Source organism: Ochotona princeps, chromosome 8, assembly GCF_030435755.1.
Source record: "Ochotona princeps isolate mOchPri1 chromosome 8, mOchPri1.hap1, whole genome shotgun sequence".
NCBI classification, from domain to species: domain Eukaryota; kingdom Metazoa; phylum Chordata; class Mammalia; order Lagomorpha; family Ochotonidae; genus Ochotona; species Ochotona princeps.
In genome coordinates this window covers 37,707,752-37,728,388 of record NC_080839.1, presented here as the reverse complement: position 1 = coordinate 37,728,388, position 20,637 = coordinate 37,707,752, and the positions used below count along the sequence as shown (strand labels likewise).

The 20,637-nt window shown below is 49.1% G+C and overlaps 1 protein-coding gene and 1 non-coding gene across 2 annotated transcripts in view; both read right to left on the bottom strand.

Annotated features, from left to right (window-relative positions):
* The window catches only part of B3GNT2 (UDP-GlcNAc:betaGal beta-1,3-N-acetylglucosaminyltransferase 2), a 30,946-nt gene extending 11,221 nt beyond the window's left edge, over positions 1 to 19,725 (bottom strand). The window contains exon 1 of the mRNA XM_004580111.4: positions 19,536 to 19,725. The gene's annotated coding sequence lies outside the window, so the exon portion shown is untranslated. The remainder of the gene's footprint in view (positions 1 to 19,535) is intronic.
* LOC118760762 (small nucleolar RNA SNORD43) lies at positions 4,019 to 4,081 on the bottom strand. The gene has a single exon (XR_004996971.1). It is a non-coding gene; the product is annotated as a small nucleolar RNA SNORD43 (small nucleolar RNA).
* Positions 19,726 to 20,637: the final 912 nt, after the last annotated feature.

Sequence of the window (20,637 nt, the reverse complement as noted above, 5' to 3'; positions counted from 1 at the left end):
TGCCCCTTTAATACGTATTCTCTCTAAAAACATATCCACCACATCACCCCAAAAGCAGAACTCACCCACCGAACTCCAGGGTTCAGCTTCTGAATGCCTGCCAGATTCTGGCCTCATGTGGAATGCAACCAGTTCCCAGGTGCCTGGGTGACCACTTCAGCATGACTCTTTGCTCTCTGGAGCTGGGTGCTATGTACCCACCTCCAGAGTGTCTCCCGTGCCTCCTCCGCCTCTCCTCTCGGGTATTTCTGCTCTGCCATTGGCCATCACAATGGTCTGAAGCTTCATTCTCCACTATGCTTCCTAATACATCCTCTTCCCCAAGCAAATCAGTCTCCAGGCCTCTTTATGGAGCCTCCCTGCTGTTGCTCCTGCCCCACCCCAGTTTGGACAGACCACCAGCAAGCTACTGTTCCCTTCAACCTGAACTCCCCCTGGATGCCATGTTTTAGCATGCTTCTTCTCCATTCCCAGGGATTGCACTCAGGATTGTCCTCTCACCAGCAAGATCGCCGACCCTAGGATATGTCTCAGCATCACCTTCCACGAGCTGGGGATCTTCTCCTGGTCACACTGGCCTATGTGCACGTGGCTTCCATGATCAAGGCCTCCTCACTGTACCATCCTTTCACCTTGACATGTGGCACCTGACAATCCCTCACTTGAAGAAAGAAAAGCTGCAGGGATGCGTGGCGTGTTAACCACTGGGATGCCCACAGTCCATCTCCCAACACTCCCAATTCCATCTTCCAGCTATCGGTGCACCCTGGGAGGAAGCTGTGATGACATGAGTGGTGGGGCCCCCTGTTACATAAGAAGATCTGGTGGAGTTCCAGGTTCTTGACATCGGCCAGCCCCAGCCCCAGCTGTGGAAAGATCTCTCTCTACCTTTCAGATTAAATGAACTTTTAATCAAGGGAAAGGAGGAAGCAGTGTTGCAAGGCAGGCAACGGTTACTGGAAGAGCCGACAAGGTATCAGCTGACTGGATGAGGGCTTGGCTAATGTCTCCACACCCCCTCAAGACCTACAAATGAGCAAGCATGGCCTGGCAGCTGCTCTGAGGACTTTGCTGATCCGACCAGCTGCTGGCTAAGCTGGGCAGCACACAGCACAGTGTGTCTAACCATAGAGACGGAACCCAGGTGGGAAGGTAAGTCAGGGCAGTTTAATTCGAAGATGATGATAACCGATTGCCTATGGAGTAAGAACTGAAATAGTGCCCCAGCTCACTCCAAAAAGATGAATTGGAAGGGGGTCTTTACAGCAGGGCAGAAGTGAGGATGGTGGGCAGCCACGCAAAGCAAAGAGAGGGCTGCAGAGAAAGCTGAGCTATGAGCATGCTGCAGGAACCAGGAGCCCAAGCGGCCTCTCTTCACATGAATGCAGGGCTGGAAGCGGGAAGACAAGCCCCTTCCTCCCCTGAGGACCCCTTCAGAACTCCACACTTACAGAGGGCAAAGGTGAAGTATGTAAGAGCTACAGATCCGTCTTCAGAGACAACGCAGCACAGGCTGGCTGTGGAGCTGAGGGGCTCACACACACAGCTCCATTTAGGTGCTGGCTCACCACTTCACAAATCTCACACGATATCAAGTCAGATGACAATGCACTCTATAAGTAAATAGAGCTTTGTCTAAAAAATAATGCACAAACTTCATTTTTAAAAAATGCTTTTTGGAGTCAGCATTGTGGCATAGCAAACAAAACCACCACTTGTTATGTCAGCATCCCATACAGGTGCTAGCTGAACTTCCAACTGCTCCACTTCTGAATCAGCTCCCTGCTCATGACCTGGGAAAAGCACCATGTGTTTGGGGTCCCCAGACCCACATAAACCACCTAGAAGCAGCTCCTGGCTCCTGGCTTCAGCCTGGCCCAGCCCCAGTCATCGCAGAGAATGAACCAGCAGATAGAAGAATTCCTTGTCTCTAATACTGACTTTCAGATAAATAAATACATCTTTTAAAAAGATGCTTTATTGCTTAAAAAAAAATGCTAGCAGTCATCCGAGCTGTTGGGAAGGTGGTGCCGACAGTTCTATTTGTGAAAGATACACTGGCTGTGGTGGGACAGAAAGAAAAGGGATGTTCTCCACTGAAAACAAGCACTAGCTGTAGATCCTGGTATTTCCAACACAGAATCACCTACAAAAAAAAAAAAAGACACAAAACATGTGTGCTAGGCAGAGAGGCAAGAAATACACTACAGCAACAGCAGGCAACAAGCAAGACCTAAGCAGTGTTGACAGTAAGGCTGATTTCAGGACCTGAGTCAGAAGCAGGGCAGTGAGGGCCACCACGGTCCGCTCACCCAAGCGGATAGGCAGCCCGGAGAAGTCCTCAGAGAAGCTATCAGGCCACGCTTGCTCATATATTAGAGTGGTGAGGCCAGGGCCTCTCCAAGGAGGACAGACCAGGCCAGTGCTGCTACTGGGTAGACCAGAGGAATGTGTTTTTCTTCACATCTCCTCTACTAAACACACACACACACCACTCGTCTGCAGGTGTTTGGTGCAGCAGTTAGATTACTTTTGGCGATACCGCATCAGTCAGTTCTAGTCCTAGCTAACTCCACTTCCTGGTCAGCAGCTTTCTGTTTATGTGCACCCTAGTAGGCAACAGATAGTGACTCAACTTTCTGGGCCCCTGCCACATGGGAGAGCTGGATAGAGTTTCTGGCTCCTGGTTTCTGCCTGAACCAGCCCTGGCTATTGTGGGAACTGGGGGAGTGAACTAGAAGATAGAACTCTCAGCATCTTTCAAATACAATGAAAATAAACTTCTAAAAAAAAAAATTTATTGCAAAGTCAGATATACAGAGAGGAGGAGAGACAGAGAGGAAGATCCTCCACCCGATAATTCATTCCCCAAGTGACCGCAACAGTCCCAGCTGCCCCACTTTTTTTTTTTTTTTTAAGATTTATAAAAGTCAGATATACATAGATAGGAAGATCTGTCTGCTGAGTCACCACCCCCCATGCATCTGCAACGGCCAGAGCTAAGCTGATCTGAAGCCAGGAGCTCGGAGCCCCTTCCATGTCTCCAAGGTTCTGGGCCATCCTCAACTGCTTTCCCAGGCCATAAGCAGAGAGATGCATGGGAAGCAGGGTTGCCAGGATTAGAACCAGTCCATATGGGATCCCGGCGCATGCAAGATGAGGACTTCAGCCACTAGGCCTCTGCACTGGGCCCCCTAGTTGTTCCATTTCTATCCAGCTCCCTACTAACAAACTGGAAAAGCAGTGGGAGGATGCCCCAAAGCCTTGATGCCTTGCACCTACATGGGAAACCTGTAAGAAGCACATAGCTCCTAGCTTTCGACTGGCCCAGCTCTGACTATGGTTTAGGGAATCAACCAGTAGTTGGAGGATCTCCCTCTGTAATTCAGGTTTTAAAGTAAAATAAATGGAAGAGGACCCGGCAGTAGCCTAGTGGCTCTAGTCCTCGCCTTGCATGTGCTGGGATCCCATACGGGTGCCAATTCGTATCCTGGCTGGTCTACTTGCCTTCCATCTCCCTGCCTGTTGCCTGGGAAAGCAGTAGAGCATGGCCCAAAGCGTTGGGACCCTGCACTTGCGTGGAAGACCCAGAAGAAGCTCCTGGCTTTGCACCAGCTCAAGTTCCGGCTGTTGTGACCACTTGGAGAATAAACTGGTGGATGGAAGATCTTTCTGTCTCTCCTTCTCTATATATAATTATGACTTCCCAATAAAAATAAAGCAAATGTTAAAAAAAATGGAAGAAGGAAAGGTAGGTAGGAAAGAAGGGAGGGAGGGAAAGAAAATTGACTATACCCAGAAAACATGAAGAAAAAAACAAAACGTTGTAAACTGGTTGTCCATGTTAACTGCAAATATGGCTAGCATATGTGTTCACTGAAATTAACTTTCTGTAAAGCAGATTCAGCTCATAGTAGTCTTCCTCTGTCACCAGGTAGCCAAAGCACCTCTGGGAGAATACAGGTGTCCTTGGACTCAGCAATTTTCTTTTCTTTTTTTATTTTGTTTTGTTTCCCCCGAAACAGAACTTGACAATCAGCACAGAGTCTCTGTCCGCCTGTCAAAAAGCACATCATCTGTGGCCCTGGGAATTGCGGGGGGCCTTGTGAGCTGCACCTGCACCCAACATCCAGCATGCACCCAAGGTGAGGCCTTGACTGCCCTCACCCACTTCCATCCTGGGCCTGCACCCTTATACTGCCCGTGAATACTACCCAGCCCCAAAAAGCTGCTCTAAATGCAGCTGTCTTCTAGGCCTACTCTCTCCCACAAAACCTGCCTGTCCATGTCCTCTTCCTAACCAGCTACCGAGTTTGCAAGAAATAAGCCTGATCGTGGACACCTCTGTGGCCCTCTTATTCCGAGAGCAGGCTGCCAGCACCCGCTAACCGAGGATGGCGACGATGACCACGGACACAGACGGGCTGAACCGAGATACAAAGAAAACACAAAAACTCTCACCATCTTGCTGACTAGCCTGCTGGTAGAGCAGCAATTCTCAACCAAAAGGCATATGAGCTATTTATGATTTTCCCTATAATTAAAAAGTGATGAATAACCTCCTTTGTGCATTTTTTCATCATGTGATTATTTCCTTAGGAAAAATTACAAAAAGAGTATGACCTTTCAAAATCACTTATCACATAATCAAAAGTTATGGCCCGTCCCTTGCACTCAGGCCCCAACAAAGTGATCGGCCACTAAGTCAAGAGGTACAGTCACCCACGTGGACAGACGCCTCCTCTACACAGCTCTCCCCAAGAATCATGTGCCCATATTCTATTTCACGCCATCTTTCCACATACTTCCTTCTTCAGTCTCCTATTCCTTTGTCCTTTACACACTTTTCTATGTCAGGATGGTCTCATCTCCTTTAATCTTCGCAAGCTCAAAAATGTGAAGCAACTAGTTTGAGGTCACAGGAACTAATCCTGCTGTAGTTGGGACTTTGGAACCAACTCCCCCACCAGGGCTCGAAGAGGACTTCCCAGATTCCCCAAACAAAGCTACACTTCTCAAAAACAAAGCAGGAACTGAAAGTGTTGCCTTTGTGGAAACCCAGAGAAATATGATGATCCAAAGCCAGAAGGGTTGAGATTTTTGTTCTAACCAAATAGGAGCAGCACAGATAAGATGACAGGAGGGAGGGGCATGCCTCACTGGTTGAAGGCATCTAAGGGCACCTGAGTCCTGTGGACAGAATCCCCTGCACATGGGGACCTGAAACAATCGTTGAGCTGTTCCTCACTAACCCACACTTAGGAACAGGATGGCCAGGAGCTTGCACAGCCTAATCACAATGACCAGGCAACACCCTGGGAGGGAGGGAGCTCCCTTACAGGCTTAACCCTCCAACCCAATCCAACTGCAGTTTCCCCGGTCATAGCCCAAGGCAAACAAGGGGCTCAAACAACCTGTATGATTCCCACACAGACCCTAGTCACTCTTATTATCCAACATGCATGTGCATTACAAATACAAACCATGTCCCTACTGTACTCCCACAAAGATGCCATAAGAATTTCTGAGCCAGGGCTTCACAGATCAACTCAGGGCTCACAAAGGAGGAGGCCAAGGCCAGGAAGCAGGGGGGAGGTAGTTAAATCACAAGCCCCAAGGGTATGTGGGGTGTGACTCTGGCAGTGAGTGGGAAAGTGAAAAGGCTTCAGTCTGGAGTGTCAGTCTTGGGCTAGCTCCATTTCTTCCTCGATGCTTCCACACACATCTGATTGATCACACAGTGACAGTCCATCAGACACACCCACAGGACCCAAACCAAAGAGACAGACTCTGGTGTCTGCCTCACACAAGAGAACCAACTTGAGGACAAGAAGAACATATAACGGCAGAGCAGTAAAGGAGCCGGCACCTAGCTAAAGATGCTTTTTCACTGTTTGATCTTCACCAGGATAAGTTTACACAGTAGCCCTGCCTTGCCAGGGATCCCTGATCTCTACCAAGGTCAAGAATGCTTCCTGTCCTTTGCGAAAGCCCTCACCCCTCACCCACTGACACAGCTCTACTTGGTGTCATCTCAAGGCAAGTCACCTAAAAACATTTCTCAGGAAACAGTGATATACAATTAAAGATATCTATAAACAAACACAGGCCCAAGGGAAGGGAGGGGGAAGAGGCAGGAGACAATTAAACATTAATGGAAATGCACAAGCATAAATTACAGTACTGAACTGGAAACAGAAGCCCATTACATAAACGGAGTTATCAACTGACCTTGCATAAAGGCTTCTGAAAATAAGTAGGCCATGCGCGCTGGTTGGCCAGCAACAATGGGTAAGGCTGTTACCTGGGCTAGTCAGGTCTGCAGACTCGGGGGCAGAAAAGCTGGGGCCTGTGTTCAAAAATCTCCACACAGGTTTTTGGAAAGTGATTATGTCATCTTACATTACACAACACATCAAAATCTCAACTGAAGACCAATTAACAAAAATGAAAGTCAACTCCCTCTAAAGTCTTTCAGATTGACTCCCCAAACTAGGAATCCCCACAGCTTAGATCCATGTGGGGTGCAGTAGCTAACAGACCACTACCATCACACTTTATTATTCAGCAGCTGGACACCCAGCTTCCTTGGCATGAATTCTTATTTATATTACTTCCAATAAGCACTTCACAAAATTACTCTTTCAAAATAATCACTGCCCTCCCCGTTGCCTCTAAGTCATATCTGGCAAGTCTTGTGCCCCTGGAAACACATTTCATAGTATCTAAGTCATGCTCCTCCAATACTTACACTTGGTTTCCCTCCAAAATAAACAAGGAATCTCCAGGAAAGCATTGTTTGAACATGCTAAAACTTGGGATCACACATAGCATATTTTTAAAAAGCCATTTTTTGTAACTTCAATAAATGTTTAAATTGATATCAATGATATTCCCTGTGGGTATTTTAAGTCACTCAGTAAATTTCCTGGAAAGGTCTAAATTTCATGTTCCAGCTTCTCCATTTTCCTTCTAAATCCCTGCTTGTGGACTAGGAGAGCAGTAGAGGATGACCGAAAGCCTTGGAACCCTGCATTCACATGGGAGACCTACAAGAAGTTACTGGCTTTGCATCGGCTGAGCTCTGGGCACTGCAGACACTTGGGGAGTGAATCAATGAATAGAACATCTTTCTGTCTCTCCTTCTCTCTGTAAACTGTCTTTCCAAGAAAAATAAATAAATTTTTTTTTAAAAGTCTCAATTTATCAGCCAAAAGGACAAAGGTCTCCCATGACATATTCTCCCTTATGTCCAGGGAAAGGGGCACCGAGGTGTCCCAGCAACCAGAACCAGGGCCTCCAGGACTCCTCACAGGCCCACTTGGTGGCTCCCAGGGACACAGCATCTGAACTACTATTCAAAAAAATGGGCACAGAAAGCACAGAAAATTCTGCAAAAATTAGCCTGGGCAGGGATTTTTAAATAATGCATTTGAGTAAAGAGAACCAACAGGAAGGCTGGCCATCTTACACCTTGTGGGATGGAAGAAAGATGAGATGTGGCATGCAGGTGTCAGAGACGTTCCTTAAACCCTGCACACCTGGTGTCCACTCATCCACCAGGGCTTATTCAAGGGCCAGAACAGGTGTCAAGGACCCAGTTGGGTACACAATTCTGTGAAGTTGTGACTGGGATCCTTACTCCATAAGCAAAGCATACAGCAACACGGCTGGGGTGCTGTGTTCGGGTCAAAGGGAAGGAAGGCAACCCATTCGCATCTTCACTGAGCATTCTAAGACCTGTTCCCACATCTGGGCAGGCCACCCCTAATCCTTTCCCATAGCCCTCCTGGACAGCAACACCCCTAACTGGCTGTTGCCATTCTGTATGCATACCTTGGGGCTCAGGCTGGCATCTGCTAGCCTGAAATGTTGCTTCTCTTGCTTCTCAGCCCTAGCTCACTGCTTGCAGATCAGGCCCAAACCTTCCTCCTGGGAGGTAGAACCCACCAGCTGGAATTCCCTCAGAGGGGGCAAAAATCACCTTGAATCCCCATTCTCCAGCAATGCTCCCCAGCCAAGAAGGTTCCAGAAGAGCTGAGATACACAGCTCTCAACTCTCAGGGAGGCAGGAATTTCACATTCCATCCCCAAGTGCCACAACTGCCAGGAAAGACTGACAGCCCCCTGCCCAAACCACAGCACCCCATTCACACACAAACACTGAGAGGCCAATTAACCCGAACTTGCCTGGGGGAGCCCCAGACCATCCTCCTCCCAGAAGACAGCCTTTGTGTTTCATGGGACCCTGGGGTAGCAACTTCAACACATAGCACCCAATAAGCAAAAACACTCCCCCTTATCCCCAACTCTTGTCTCTCGGGGTCCTTTCCTGCCTTTCTCAAATGTTGATTAAATTTCAGCACGTAACTGACAGATATTTAGGACAGTCAGTTTTTGAATACCAACATAGATCAGAGGCAGCCATTTGGCACAATGGTTAAGATGCTGCTTTTGATGCCCACATCCCATAGTCCCAGCTCCACTTTCAGTTCCAGCTGTCTATAAGGTGCACCATGGGAGGCAGCAGATGACACTTGAGTTCTTCAATCCCTGCCACCCATATGGGCAGGCAGAGATGGAGTTCTAGCCTCCTGGCTTAGGCCTGGCCCAGCTGCAGCTCTTGCAGATGTCTGGGGAATGAACCAGAGCAGCGGAAGATCTTTCTGTGTCCATCCTTCCACCTTTCAAATAAGTACAATTTAGAAATAAATACAGGGGCTGGTGTGATGACTCAACTGACTAATCCTTTACCTGTAAGCTCTAGGATCCCATATGGGTACCAGTTTGTGTCCCAGCTGCTCCACTTCCCACCCAGCTCCCTGCTTGTGGCCTGGCAAAGCAGTAAAGGATGGCCAGCCTAAGGACCCTGTACACACATGGGAGACCTGGAAGAAGCTCCTGGCTTCACATGGGTTCAGCTCTGCCTATGTGGCCATGTGCAGAGTGAATCTGCAAATTAAGATATTTCCTGACTCACCTTCTCTGTAAATCTACCTTTCCAATAAAAACAAAATTTTAAAAACTATATATAATAACATGGACTTAAAGATATAAACCCTCAAAACAGTGACATTTTGTCCTTTTAGAATCTCTGAATATTCTAGGGTTTGTTGTTGTTGTTGTTGTTTTTAAAGATTTATTTATTTTTATTGGAAAATCAGATTTACAGAGAGAAGAGACCAAGAGTAAACCTTCCATTTGCTGATTCACTCCTCAAGTGACTGCAACCGCAGGAGCTGAGCCTATCTGAAGCCCAGAGCCTAGAGCTTCTTCCAGGTCTCCCACATGGGTGCAAAGTTGCAAGGGTTTAGGCCGTCCTGGACTGCTTTCCCAGGCCACACGCAGGAGCTGGATGGGAAGTGGAGCAGCTGGGACATGAAATGGCACCCATAAGGGAGCCCAAGGAGTGCAAGGCAAGGATTTGGCCACTGAGCAATTGTGTCGGACCCTAAATATTCCATGGTTTGGAGTGGTGGTGGGAGGTTGTTCAGCCATTCAACCAAGAGTTACATGTGCATATCTGAGGTAGAGGTGAAATAGTAACATAGCTTCTTCTGGTCACTTGCAGAGAAAACTTTGTGTTACCAAAATAGAAAATCTTACTTGCTCAACACATGGATACACCACTGTGGACCTCTTCGGCCGAGAAATTTAACCACCCCAGCTTTAAGTACATTTATGGGGGCCAGACAAAAGGCTTGGTGAGCAGCAATGCGGCACAGATATTCTGACTTGGGGAGCAGCAATGCGGCACAGCTGTTCTAACTTCCCTGCTTAATTAAGGCCTGGGAAAGTAGCAAAAAAATGGCTCAAGTCCTTGGGCCCCTCCACCCATGTAAGAGACCCAGAAAAAGCTACTAGTTTCAGATCAGCTCAGCTCCAGCCTCTGCAGCCATTTAGGGAGTGAACCAGAGGATAGAAAATGTCTGTCTCCCTCTGCCTCTGCAATTCTGCCTTTCAAATAAATATATCTTTCAAAAAAAAAAAAAAAAAAGTAGTGTGAATATGACTTTCAGATGCAGGCTGAGAATCCCTTCTCCAAAATGCCCTGAAGTGATCTGCAGTTGGATTTTTCTGTAGATCTTGGAATATTTTCATATGTATAATGAGATATCTAGGGGAAGGGACCCAAGACAAAATATGAAGTTCATTTATGTTTAATATACAGCTTGTCTGCATAGCTTGGAGGAAATTTTGCACAGTACTTTTAGTATGCCTATATTTTGATTGTCACCTGTCACATTAACTCAGGTATGGAATGTTCCACTTTTGGAAGGATGTCAGTGTTCAAAAGCAGTTTTGGGGTTTGGAGTATTTTGGATTTTTGGATCAGGTATATTCAACTTGTACTGAAAGCTACCACAAACACGGGCATGTTGGTACCTCAGCCATCCATAGTCTCCCCTCCCCCCCACAGCCTCCACTATCCCTACAGTGACAGCATCCACTGCTATGGCCCATGGGGACCTTTCTCCCTCTGGAAGGTATCCCAGTGCCCCAGGCATCCACGGGACAGGGATGAACACACAATCTTCTCGCTGAAACTGCTGAGGCTCCACCATGGGCTCCCTCACACCTCTCTGCACCTGCACTTGTTCAAAAAATTTCCATTATAAAGAATCTCTTAAAAAAAAAAAAAAGGATCCAGCAGAACCTTGAGGTACAAAAATTCAAGAGAGAAACATTCAGTTAAAAATAGGACTATTCATGAGAGATATTTTAGGTTCATCTGAAGAAAATAATTCCTTATGTGGTGAAGGGAGAGAAGAAAAACTGACTGCATCTCATCTAAACAATAAAAGCAACAGAAGTTCCTTATAATCAAGGTTCACAGTCAGCCACAGCCCAGCACATGGGGAGCACATCACATTCATCCGAACATCAGATGCATGCTCCCCGCGGAGTGAGGATGGGCTCCAGGACCCCTCGGACACCAGAACCCACAGATGCTCAAGTCCCTTTCCTAAAATGGCAAAAGATGTGCACAAAATTTGCACATTTCTTCCTGTGTGCTTTTCCCAAGTCACTTGTTTTTAATTTTTTTTCACTTGAAAAGCAGAGAAGAGAGATATCCAGAGGAAGCCAGAGAAACTGACAACTATAGATATTTCGTCTCCTGGTTCACTTCCAAAATGCCCACAACAGCAGGTGAGGGGGCTGGGCTAGACCAAAGCTTGGAGCAGGGAACACAAGTTCTAACTACCACAGAGGTAGTTAACTAAGCTAAGTTAGTTAAGCTAAGCTAACTGCCACAGAGGTGGCAGGGACCGAATTACTGGAACCAACACTGCTGCCTCCTGAGGTGTGCATCAGTAGAAAACTGCAATGCGAGGCACAGCTGGAAGCTGAATGTAGGCATACAGATAATGGATACACGTATCCCAACTACGTCGGAACAGCTACACCAAATACTCACCCCGCCTACACATTTCTCAAAGATTTGTTTGCTTGTTTGTTCAAAAGGGAGAAATAGCAAGGCAGCATCCAACTGTTGGTTGACTCCCCAAATGGCCACCAGGAGCCAGGAGCCAGGAGCTTTGTCTCAGTCTCCCATCTGAGAGGAAAGGGGCCACGCAATGGGCCATTGTCCACTGCTTTCCAGGGGCATCAGCTGAAACTTGATTCAAAAGTAGAGCAGCCGCTCTGATACATGATGCAGGTTACGTAAGCAGCAACTCTACCTGCTGCACCATGAGGCTGGCCTACTCCACGTACTTAAATCATCTCTATATTACTTACAGAATGGAATATGATACAAATGATACACAAATAGCTAGTACACCATTTTTCCCTATTGTTTTATTTTTTTTTTCTGAGCATTTTCAATCCACAGTTGGTTGACTGTGGATGTAAAAATCGCAGATGCAGTGGATGTTGTGTTTTGAAAGAACGGTTCTTACAACATGAACCCTTCCAATGTCCCACAAATACATTAGTTTTCCCCTGAGCCATCTAGAACCAGACATGAACGGACTGTGTAAAAACATATGCACAACTATGTATACTCACCGATCAAGGCTCAAAAAGGGAATACTTCAAAGAAACATGTAGACATTAAGCACTTCTTAAAGAAAATAAACAATTAAAAAAAACCCTGAAGCACAAATTATAAGCTGTAGCAAAGCTTATGGTCCATAGAAATGCTTTCCTAGAATGTTAATGCTTTCACATGCATGATTTCAATGAATTCAAACAATAAACAAGTTGGCTCTATGCAGCTTTTATTCTATTTTATAGGGGGTGGGAAAAAGAGAAGTAGGTTACCATGGTTACAAAGCTATTTGATATCAGTTTGGAAACCAAAACCTACTTCTCCCAGGTCCCAGATAACAAGACAGCCCCACGCCCACCTCCAGGATGGCTCCCTCCCAGGACTCCTGACCCAGGCATAGCCCTTATTGTTCCCTTGCGGTCTTGTACCACTGCATCCCCTCAACCTGGAAGGCCACTCTCTCCAGCGGCCACAGGTGGGTGCTCCGGATCGTACTTTTTCCTGCCTAGACCTCGCCAATTCCCTCCCCCTTCTGCCTTCCAGAATCTGCCTGGTCCTCCACTGCCCTGACTTTCCCAGATGCCCACATTGCTGCCACCAGCCCTGCCCTTCCCCAACTCTGAGCTCAGGGCTAATCTAGCCCCTTGCTTCTTGGCAGCCTTTTGCTCCTGGCCTCTCCCCAGAAAACGGGCCCTCTGCTGAGCTGGAGCCAAAGCCTAAGGCCAGGCCTTCCCTCCCTCCAGGACTCACTTTGGCAAATGACAGGCCCAACATCCCATATGCTAAAACGTGCCCCAATATGCCTGGCTGCAGGCTGACTGCTCCACATGCTTCAAATCCCAACCCATCACCAGAAGTTAGGGTTGTTTGTTTATTCTCCCCCTTCTTTCAAATAAAATGCACACACTTTTCAATGTGTGCTCCTCCATTCCAACTAAGAGAACGGTCCTACTTCAACACACATCAAGCACCCATGTACACGAAAGCAGTATTTAGGCCACACAGTTACAATGAAACCACATGGCTAGAAGCGAAGAGGTTGACAGGCACTTAGATGGAACACAGGCACAGTAGGAGGGTTAAGCATGAGGCCTCAGCTAGCAAGGTGATCAAAGGTCTTTCTTCTTGCCTGGCGTGATACCCTAGTGGCTAAAATACTCGCCTTGCACACACCAGGATACCATATGTGCACCAGTTCTAATCCCAGTGGCCCGCTTCCCATCCAACTCCCTGCTTATGGCCTTGGGACCACAAAGCCTAAAGCCTTGGGACCCTGCACTTTGTGGGAGACCCTGAAGAAGCTCCTGGGGTCCGGTGGCGTGGCCTAGCGGCTAAAGTCCTCTCCTTGAACGCCCCGGGATCCCATATGGGCGCAGGTTCTAATCCCAGCAGCACCAGTTCCCATCCAGCTCCCTGCTTGTGGCCTGGGAAAGCAGTAGAGGATGGCCCAATGCTTTGGGATCCTGCACCCCCATGTGGGAGACCTGGAAGATGTTCCTGGCTCCTGGATCCAGATTGGTGCAGCACTGGCCATTGCGCTCACTTGGGGAGTGAATCATCGGACGGAAGATCTTCCTCTCTATCTCTCCTCCTCTCTGTATATCTGACTTTGTAATAAAAATAAATCAATCTTAAAAAAAAAAAAAAAAGATGAAGCTCCTGGCTCCTGGCTTCAGATCGGCACAGCATCGGCCATTGTGGCCACTTGGGGAGTGAATCAGCAAATGGAAGATCTTCTTCCTCTTTGTATCTCCTTCTGTGTACCTGACTTTCAAATAAATAAGTAAATCTTAAGAAAAAAATTAAGCCTGTCTTCTCAGATTCCAAGCAGAGGCTAGCAGTAAGAAAGCATGGGCCAACGAGGCTGAGGTGAGCTGAGGGAGGAAAGCAGAACAAGAGTCCTTGTGGGTGACCTGACAATTCTCTCTGGGTTTACTCTGGGGAGACAGCGGACCACTGGGAGAGTCTGAATAGAGAAGTAACCTTCATCTTCAGTCATTTCAGCTTTCAACAGATAACCCCCTCAGTTTCTGAGGACAGACTGACACCGGCAAGTGAAAGGCAGACAGCCCCTTAAGAGAGTGTAGATTGGCCCAGGGTCAGACCTCTCTGTCACCCAGCTGTCTAGCACTTCGTCAGCACTTGCAAATGTTGCTCTGTGCACTGCAAGGACTATCAACGGCTCCCACCACCTCCAGAACTGTTGGGTGCAGCTTCTTTGCACAGTTGCTGCAGCTGTTGCCCCTCAATCACCTGCACTCCAAACCCATAGACTCACATGCTGATTCCCCAGGCAACCTACTCCGCGAGCCGTTGGGCTGCACCCTGTGTTTTTTCAGCCTTCAGTCCCTTCACCGCCTTCCCTCCTCTGCCCCCAAAGTGCTCTTTACTCAACCTTCCCACTAGGCACATGCCGCTTTCTTGGCAAGCCATTCTTGGCTGTCCCATCATGCACTCTGCTCACACCTCTGCTGGTCCTCTAGCCAGTTCCTCGTCAGCATCTTTCAGGCTACGAGCTCCACAGGGCAGGACACGCACGCCCAATCCACAGACAGAGCAGAGCAATGCTAATTATGCACTGAGTACTGCCCCAAAACCTACCGGTTAAGTGAACAAGCCATGCATTCCACTAGACATCCTCTGGAGGACTCACTTGGGGAGGAAGACTCAAGGGCCGCTCTGCTGGAGCCTCAGGCCCCAGTGTGCCCAGTATGCCTGACACAGGGAGAGCCATCGTAGGGGCTAAAGCCTGGATAGGTTTGAATGGATGCCTTCAGTGTCTCTTTATCATCTCTCCCAGGTCCATGTCATTCTAGAAATGCACAAATGCAATTATTAACAATGGTTACAGTGTTCAGAAATGGTGGAACTAATTTTAATTCCCTTTCCCTTATTATGAATTTTTTTTCCTAAAGAAACATAAGAAAAATATCTTTTAGAAAGAATACCCAAATACCATCCAAGTTAGATTTAAGGAGTGGGTCCAAAAATAAATCAAACACACACACAACGGAGACATGACACCAGTGAATACACAACAGAAGCCAAAAACATTTAGAGCAGCTTGTCTGTTGCACACAGCTAAAGTAATCGGCTGTGTGCATTCACTTGCGAAACAATCTTTTCCTAAAACATAAAGCAGTAAGCACACCGTGCACTGTGGGCACCTACTGAGGGCTCCTGTGTAGACTAGACTCGTGCATGCTCTTCACAGTCAGCTCTCACCACTGTGCAATCTACTGCATCTGCTGTCTTGTCACACAGGTGACCAAACAGCTCTGAATGGGGCATTCCAAACATGGTCACCAGAAAGGCAATGTCCTGGTTACAAACAGTGGATCCAGCTCCCCACAAATACATCTGATTTCAGTTAAATGCTATACCAATAAAGGCGGAACCAATATGGATTTGGCCTCTTGACTTTCAGTAAAAATCAACATAACTGCTATCGTGAAGTCGCTTAGCTCAACACAGAAACCACAGCTGCTTTAGCCATCTTTTTAGGCACAGCCCAGAATCTCCTGGCCAGTCTAGGAGGCAGGGCTTTATCTTCCCAATTCCGCAAAAGAGAATCCCGACTCTCAGAGACAGTTACTTGTCAATTCCAAGTCTGCTTCACAAAGGACTGCACAAGGATTCTATGATTCCATACAGATTAAGTTCAAGACTCATCAATAAGGATCCACGAGTGTAGGAGATAAGGAAGAATACCAATTCCCTCCAAGCAGTGGGTATGGACCAGAAAAAGCTACCACAGGAACCCTCTGGGGCAGGAGAAACCTTCCCTTCCTCCCCGGGGGGTGGACACGCATGCATATGCCTGTGCTTAGTATCAGGGCACTGCACACCCTTCACGGTATCCTAGACAGGGAGGCAAAAAAAGCTTCCTCATCTGATCCACTGCAGCTCTCGCTCATCACCATGAAACTGCAGCCTAGGCCCTCTGACAGAACACACCCTTACGCTAGAACTGATTACCCTGCCTATTTGACTTTTTTTTAAAGATTTACTTATTTTTATTGGAAAGGCAGATGAGATTTATGGAGAGAAGAGGAGACAAAGAGAAAGATCGTCCATACACCTGCTGCCTTACTCCCCAAGTGGCTGCAATGGCCGGAGCTGAGCCAATCCAAAGCCACAAGCTTCTTCTGGGTCTTCCACATGGGTGCAGGGTTCCTAGGCTTTGGGCCATCATCCATTGCTTTCTCAAGCCACGAGTGGGGCCCAGCACAGTAGTTTAGTGGCTAAAGTCCTTGCCTTGCAAGCACTAGGATGTCATATGGGCACTAGTTTGCATCCCAGCTGCTCCACTTCCCATCCAGCTCCTTGCGTGTGGCCTGGGAAAGCAGCAGAGGTCAGTCCAAAGCCGTGGAATGCTGCACCCACATGAGAGACCTAGAAGAAGCTCCTGGCCTCAGATAGGCTCAGGTCTGGTGGTTGCAGCCACTTGGGGAGTGACACAGCAGATGGAAGATCTTTCTGTCTCTCCTCTCTGTAAGACTGACTTTCCAATAAAAATAAATGTCTTAAAGAAAACAAAAACAAAAACAAAAAGACACGGTAAGCAACACCCAACAGAATCAGAATAAAGATATCTGAACAGGAAATCTGTCTTAAAAGGCCCCAGAAAGTAAAACAGGAAAAAGTATTAATCTCCTCACTACAGAGGAACTGTTCTTCTAGAGTCACAATAGAACGTTTTTTCTTTTAAAAAGTCACTCCAGCTGTAAGAGAATGTTCACACATGCACAGGAAAAGAGTAATCAGGAAGTTCCTGGATTCATCTGTAGAAACATCTAACGATAAAATGGCACAAAATGTCAAGATACATGTTCAAACATCATCCACAGGACTCATTCAAAACCTTCAGTTACAAGGAAGACCCGGGCCACACAGGAAACACAAGAATCAGCACTGTGACCATTAACAAGGAGAAAACTTAGTGAAACTTTTCCCAGCAGTAACTGTGCTATCAAACACAAACCCGGAAGCTTTGTTCAGACTAGCAAAGCCTCATCACCAACAGTGATGATGAAATGATTACATCAATTCTCCCCCACTCACCTCTTACTCAAACATTAATTGCCTCTCCAGAGAGAGGAATTTATTCATGCTACAATTTGGAGGCAACTTTGGCAAGCAGCTAGTAACAGTTACCCACCGGAGAAAGGAGACAGCTGGGGCTGTATCTGCTGGGTGCTATGTGCTGTCTTTTACACTAGCTGCTTTCATTTATGCTGTCAGCAAACAGCACTCTCAAATGACCAGAGCCTAAGTTATGTTTTAACCTTCTGTACAAACACACACACACACAAAGTGGGACTGATTGAAATGACTTTGGTTTCCCTTGGGCATATGTATACCATATAGATCAAAAGATCTTCATGACAATTTTTCACTGCTGCTCATTTATACACCACCACCAGTGTGTTGCAATAGATTGCATAACCAAATAGCACCCTGCTCTCAAGATCTCAGTGTTTATGAAAGCAGCCATTTGCAGTTATCAATTCTTCACACCCAACAATGCATCACATAAAGGAAAATGATTAATAATAATTGAGGGGTGCTCATTCATTTCCTAATTTTCACTCTAACACACATTTGAACAGCATAGTGAAATAAATCAAACATGAATTGCCAGTTCCACTTGAATACTTTTGACATAACCTTAATATACTAGAATAAAAAATGGAAATTTACATTTTCAATACAAGAAACTCTTTAAAGCTACAAAACTTCCATCAAAAGCCCAAAAGAAAAAAAATCAACATTTTCCACAAGCAAGTTATGTAGATTTTCTTCAGAAAACTACCTCATTCCTCTGATTTAAAAAATCCACAACTTGCATATCCCAAATGTGGGAACTTCCAGTCTCAGAAAAACCTGAACATCTCTCTCAGGGCTCCGGTTTTTTGCTAGGGAGAAGCTGAGACCAGGAGGGACTTTATTAATTAGGCAGAGGCCACCAGTCTTGAGGCAGTTCTGAATTCCCACTGTTCAGTGCCAGGGGCTGGCAAACACCCCACATGCCCCGTGGACCCAGATACCACCCTCACGAATAACCCGACACAGAAAATGAAACTCCACTGACAAACACCTTGCCCAAGGTCACTGCACAGAACCAGAAGCATAAAGACAAGCGAAAGGTGAGAGTGGGGGGAAAAAAAAACACAAAAACCTCCTGTCTGGAGGCCTTGAGGCAAGCACAGATGGTCATCTACACCCAAAGCTACAAGAAAAAGCCATTCTATGGAGGATCCCAAGGGAAGCAGCAATATCCCAAGCAATATTCCAAAAGTGGCTTCTGATACAAGGCTGAACAACAACCACTTTTGGAAAGGCTGGCTCAGATGACTCAAGCAGAGTTCGGAGTTCAGGAGGTTTAAGGACACAAAAACTCTCCAATCCCATCAGGCTTCACAGCCTGTATTCACAAGAGACACAAGCGGGAGGTAGGACCGTAGCGAGAGACTGCCCGCCCCGGTGTCCGGCTCTTGAGGATCAGCTGTCAGGGACGCCGGGACTAAGGAAGGACCCAACCCGCTGTCCTGGTCGCCTCCTCGTCAACTATCCCGGCGTCTCTCCAGCCACAAGTAATTACGCCGCAAGAAATATGTTGCGACAAGCAGAAGCGCATCTTCACCAACTGGTTCGCAGTGTGAAATCCCAGGCTGGGGAGGCCAAACCCTGCTCTAGCCAAGTTGAGGAGACGGAGGCGGCCGCGGGGTGAAGACCGAGCACCTTGCGCGCTGGGCGGGAAGCCCCCGCCGGGGTCACGAATGCACCCAAGGCTTTCAGGTACCACCGCGCCGCTGACACTAGCAGGGGAGCGGAGGGACCTGGGTCTGCTCCTCCCTATCATCCCCCGGGGGTACCATGCAGAGCCTGGAGCGCACCGGGCGGTAGACTGCGAAGCCCGCGGAGGGCCTGCACCCTGCGGGACGACCCCAACCTACCAGCCCGCTGGCCCCGCGCGCTCTCGGGCCTGCCCGCGACGTCGGCTCCGGCCCTAAGGCGAAACGCCTGGTTAATCATTCAAGACGGGGCAACACAAAAGCTATTTTTTTAGAGGTCAAAGCGAAACGTGCGCCCTAAAGTTTCGCAGAAACCCCTCTTCGGATGCCCGAAGGCGGCGGGTGGGGGCGGGGCGCGGAGCACCTGACCTCCCTTGCGGCGCAGCGCGAGGGCGGGCGCGCGGTGCGAGCTCCACACCTGCGCTCCGCCAAGTCGCATCCCCTGGCATGGGGTCCCCGGAAGTCAGGGTGCAGCGGGGAGAGGGTGTCCCCAATCCCCGGAGCCGGCAGGCGTGGGATGGGAGCGAGAGGCTCCAAAGACGCAGCTGGCAGTTTCGGTACCGGTTCCCTCTGCGGCCGGGGAATATGAAGGCAGCCGACTAGCGGTAGGAGCCACCTGGGAATGGTGTCCTCCGCCGGCGGGCAGGGACCGGGAGGTGGGGGTGGGGAGGGGCAGCTGGCCCCGGGGAGGTCGGGTGGGGGGTGGGGAGGACGGCAGCAGTACTCACCCGCCCGGCTCCTACCTTGTCCAGGAGCAGCTCCAGCTCGGCGGGGCGGGGGGCGAAAGATCGCGGCCGCATGCACGTCCCGGCCGCTCGGCGCGGCTCAGCCCGGCCGCCGCCGCTCACGCTCCATGCGCGGCGCCCGGGACGGGCGGCCCGACCAGCGTCGGCTCCGGTTCCGGCCGGGCTCAGCTCGGCTCGGCTCGGCTAGCCTATGGCACTTGTTGCCGCCGCTGTCGCTACTGCTGGTGTTGTTGCTGCCGCGGCGCCTCAGTGCCGGCGCCGGTGCCGCCGCCTCCCGGCGCCCAGCCCGGCACCGCCCCTTCGGGAGGCTCCAATCAGACCCAGCACCGCCCCTCGCGTCACCGCCCAGCACTACCCGGCGCCCCAAGTTTTGGGCGGCAGGCTCGGCTCCCGGCGACGAGCTGTTCGGCTACCGGGACACGCCCTGGCTCGTGCCGCCTGCGGCTTCCGGGGACCCCGCCAGGGCCTTACGCCCACGCCTTGGGAAAGTCTGGGGCTAAGCCGAGACTGAAAGGGAACCCCCTGGGAAGTAGACCCCCCACCCCAGAAAAACTGGGCAGCCTGCGCTTCCCTCCCCCCACCGCCCCGCCAACGCTACTTTATGACTGGAGTTGTCCGCAGTTGACGGGAGTAAACATCTCGCCCCCTCAGAACCTCGGTGGCTTTTTTTTTTTTTCTAGCTGGAGCCGGTTTGCAATTAGGCCCAGATGGAGGCCGCACCGCGAGTGCTGGAGCCGCTGAGCTCAATTCCCAGCGAGGGAGGCACAGAGCGACACCGGGGCCAAAGCGAGACTTGACCTAAGCACCATGCCCGCCCGGTGTAAGCAGTCACCTCCTAGGATGCCCCAGGCCACCGCACAGCCCTCGGGCCCTCAGGTTGACTCAGGAGTCGTCCGAGACAGGGGACGGGGTGGGAAAGGCGTGTCTCACACTTCTCCCCCGCGATACCAAGGCAAAGGGAGACACGAAGTACAGGGTCCCCGCTCGCACGGGCGGAACTCGGGCTGGGCCCGAGGGAGCCGCTCCGGGCGCTGCGGGAAGCCTGCGCGCGCGGCTCCGGACGGCGTCCCTGCCGGCTCTCCCGAACACTGCATTCCCA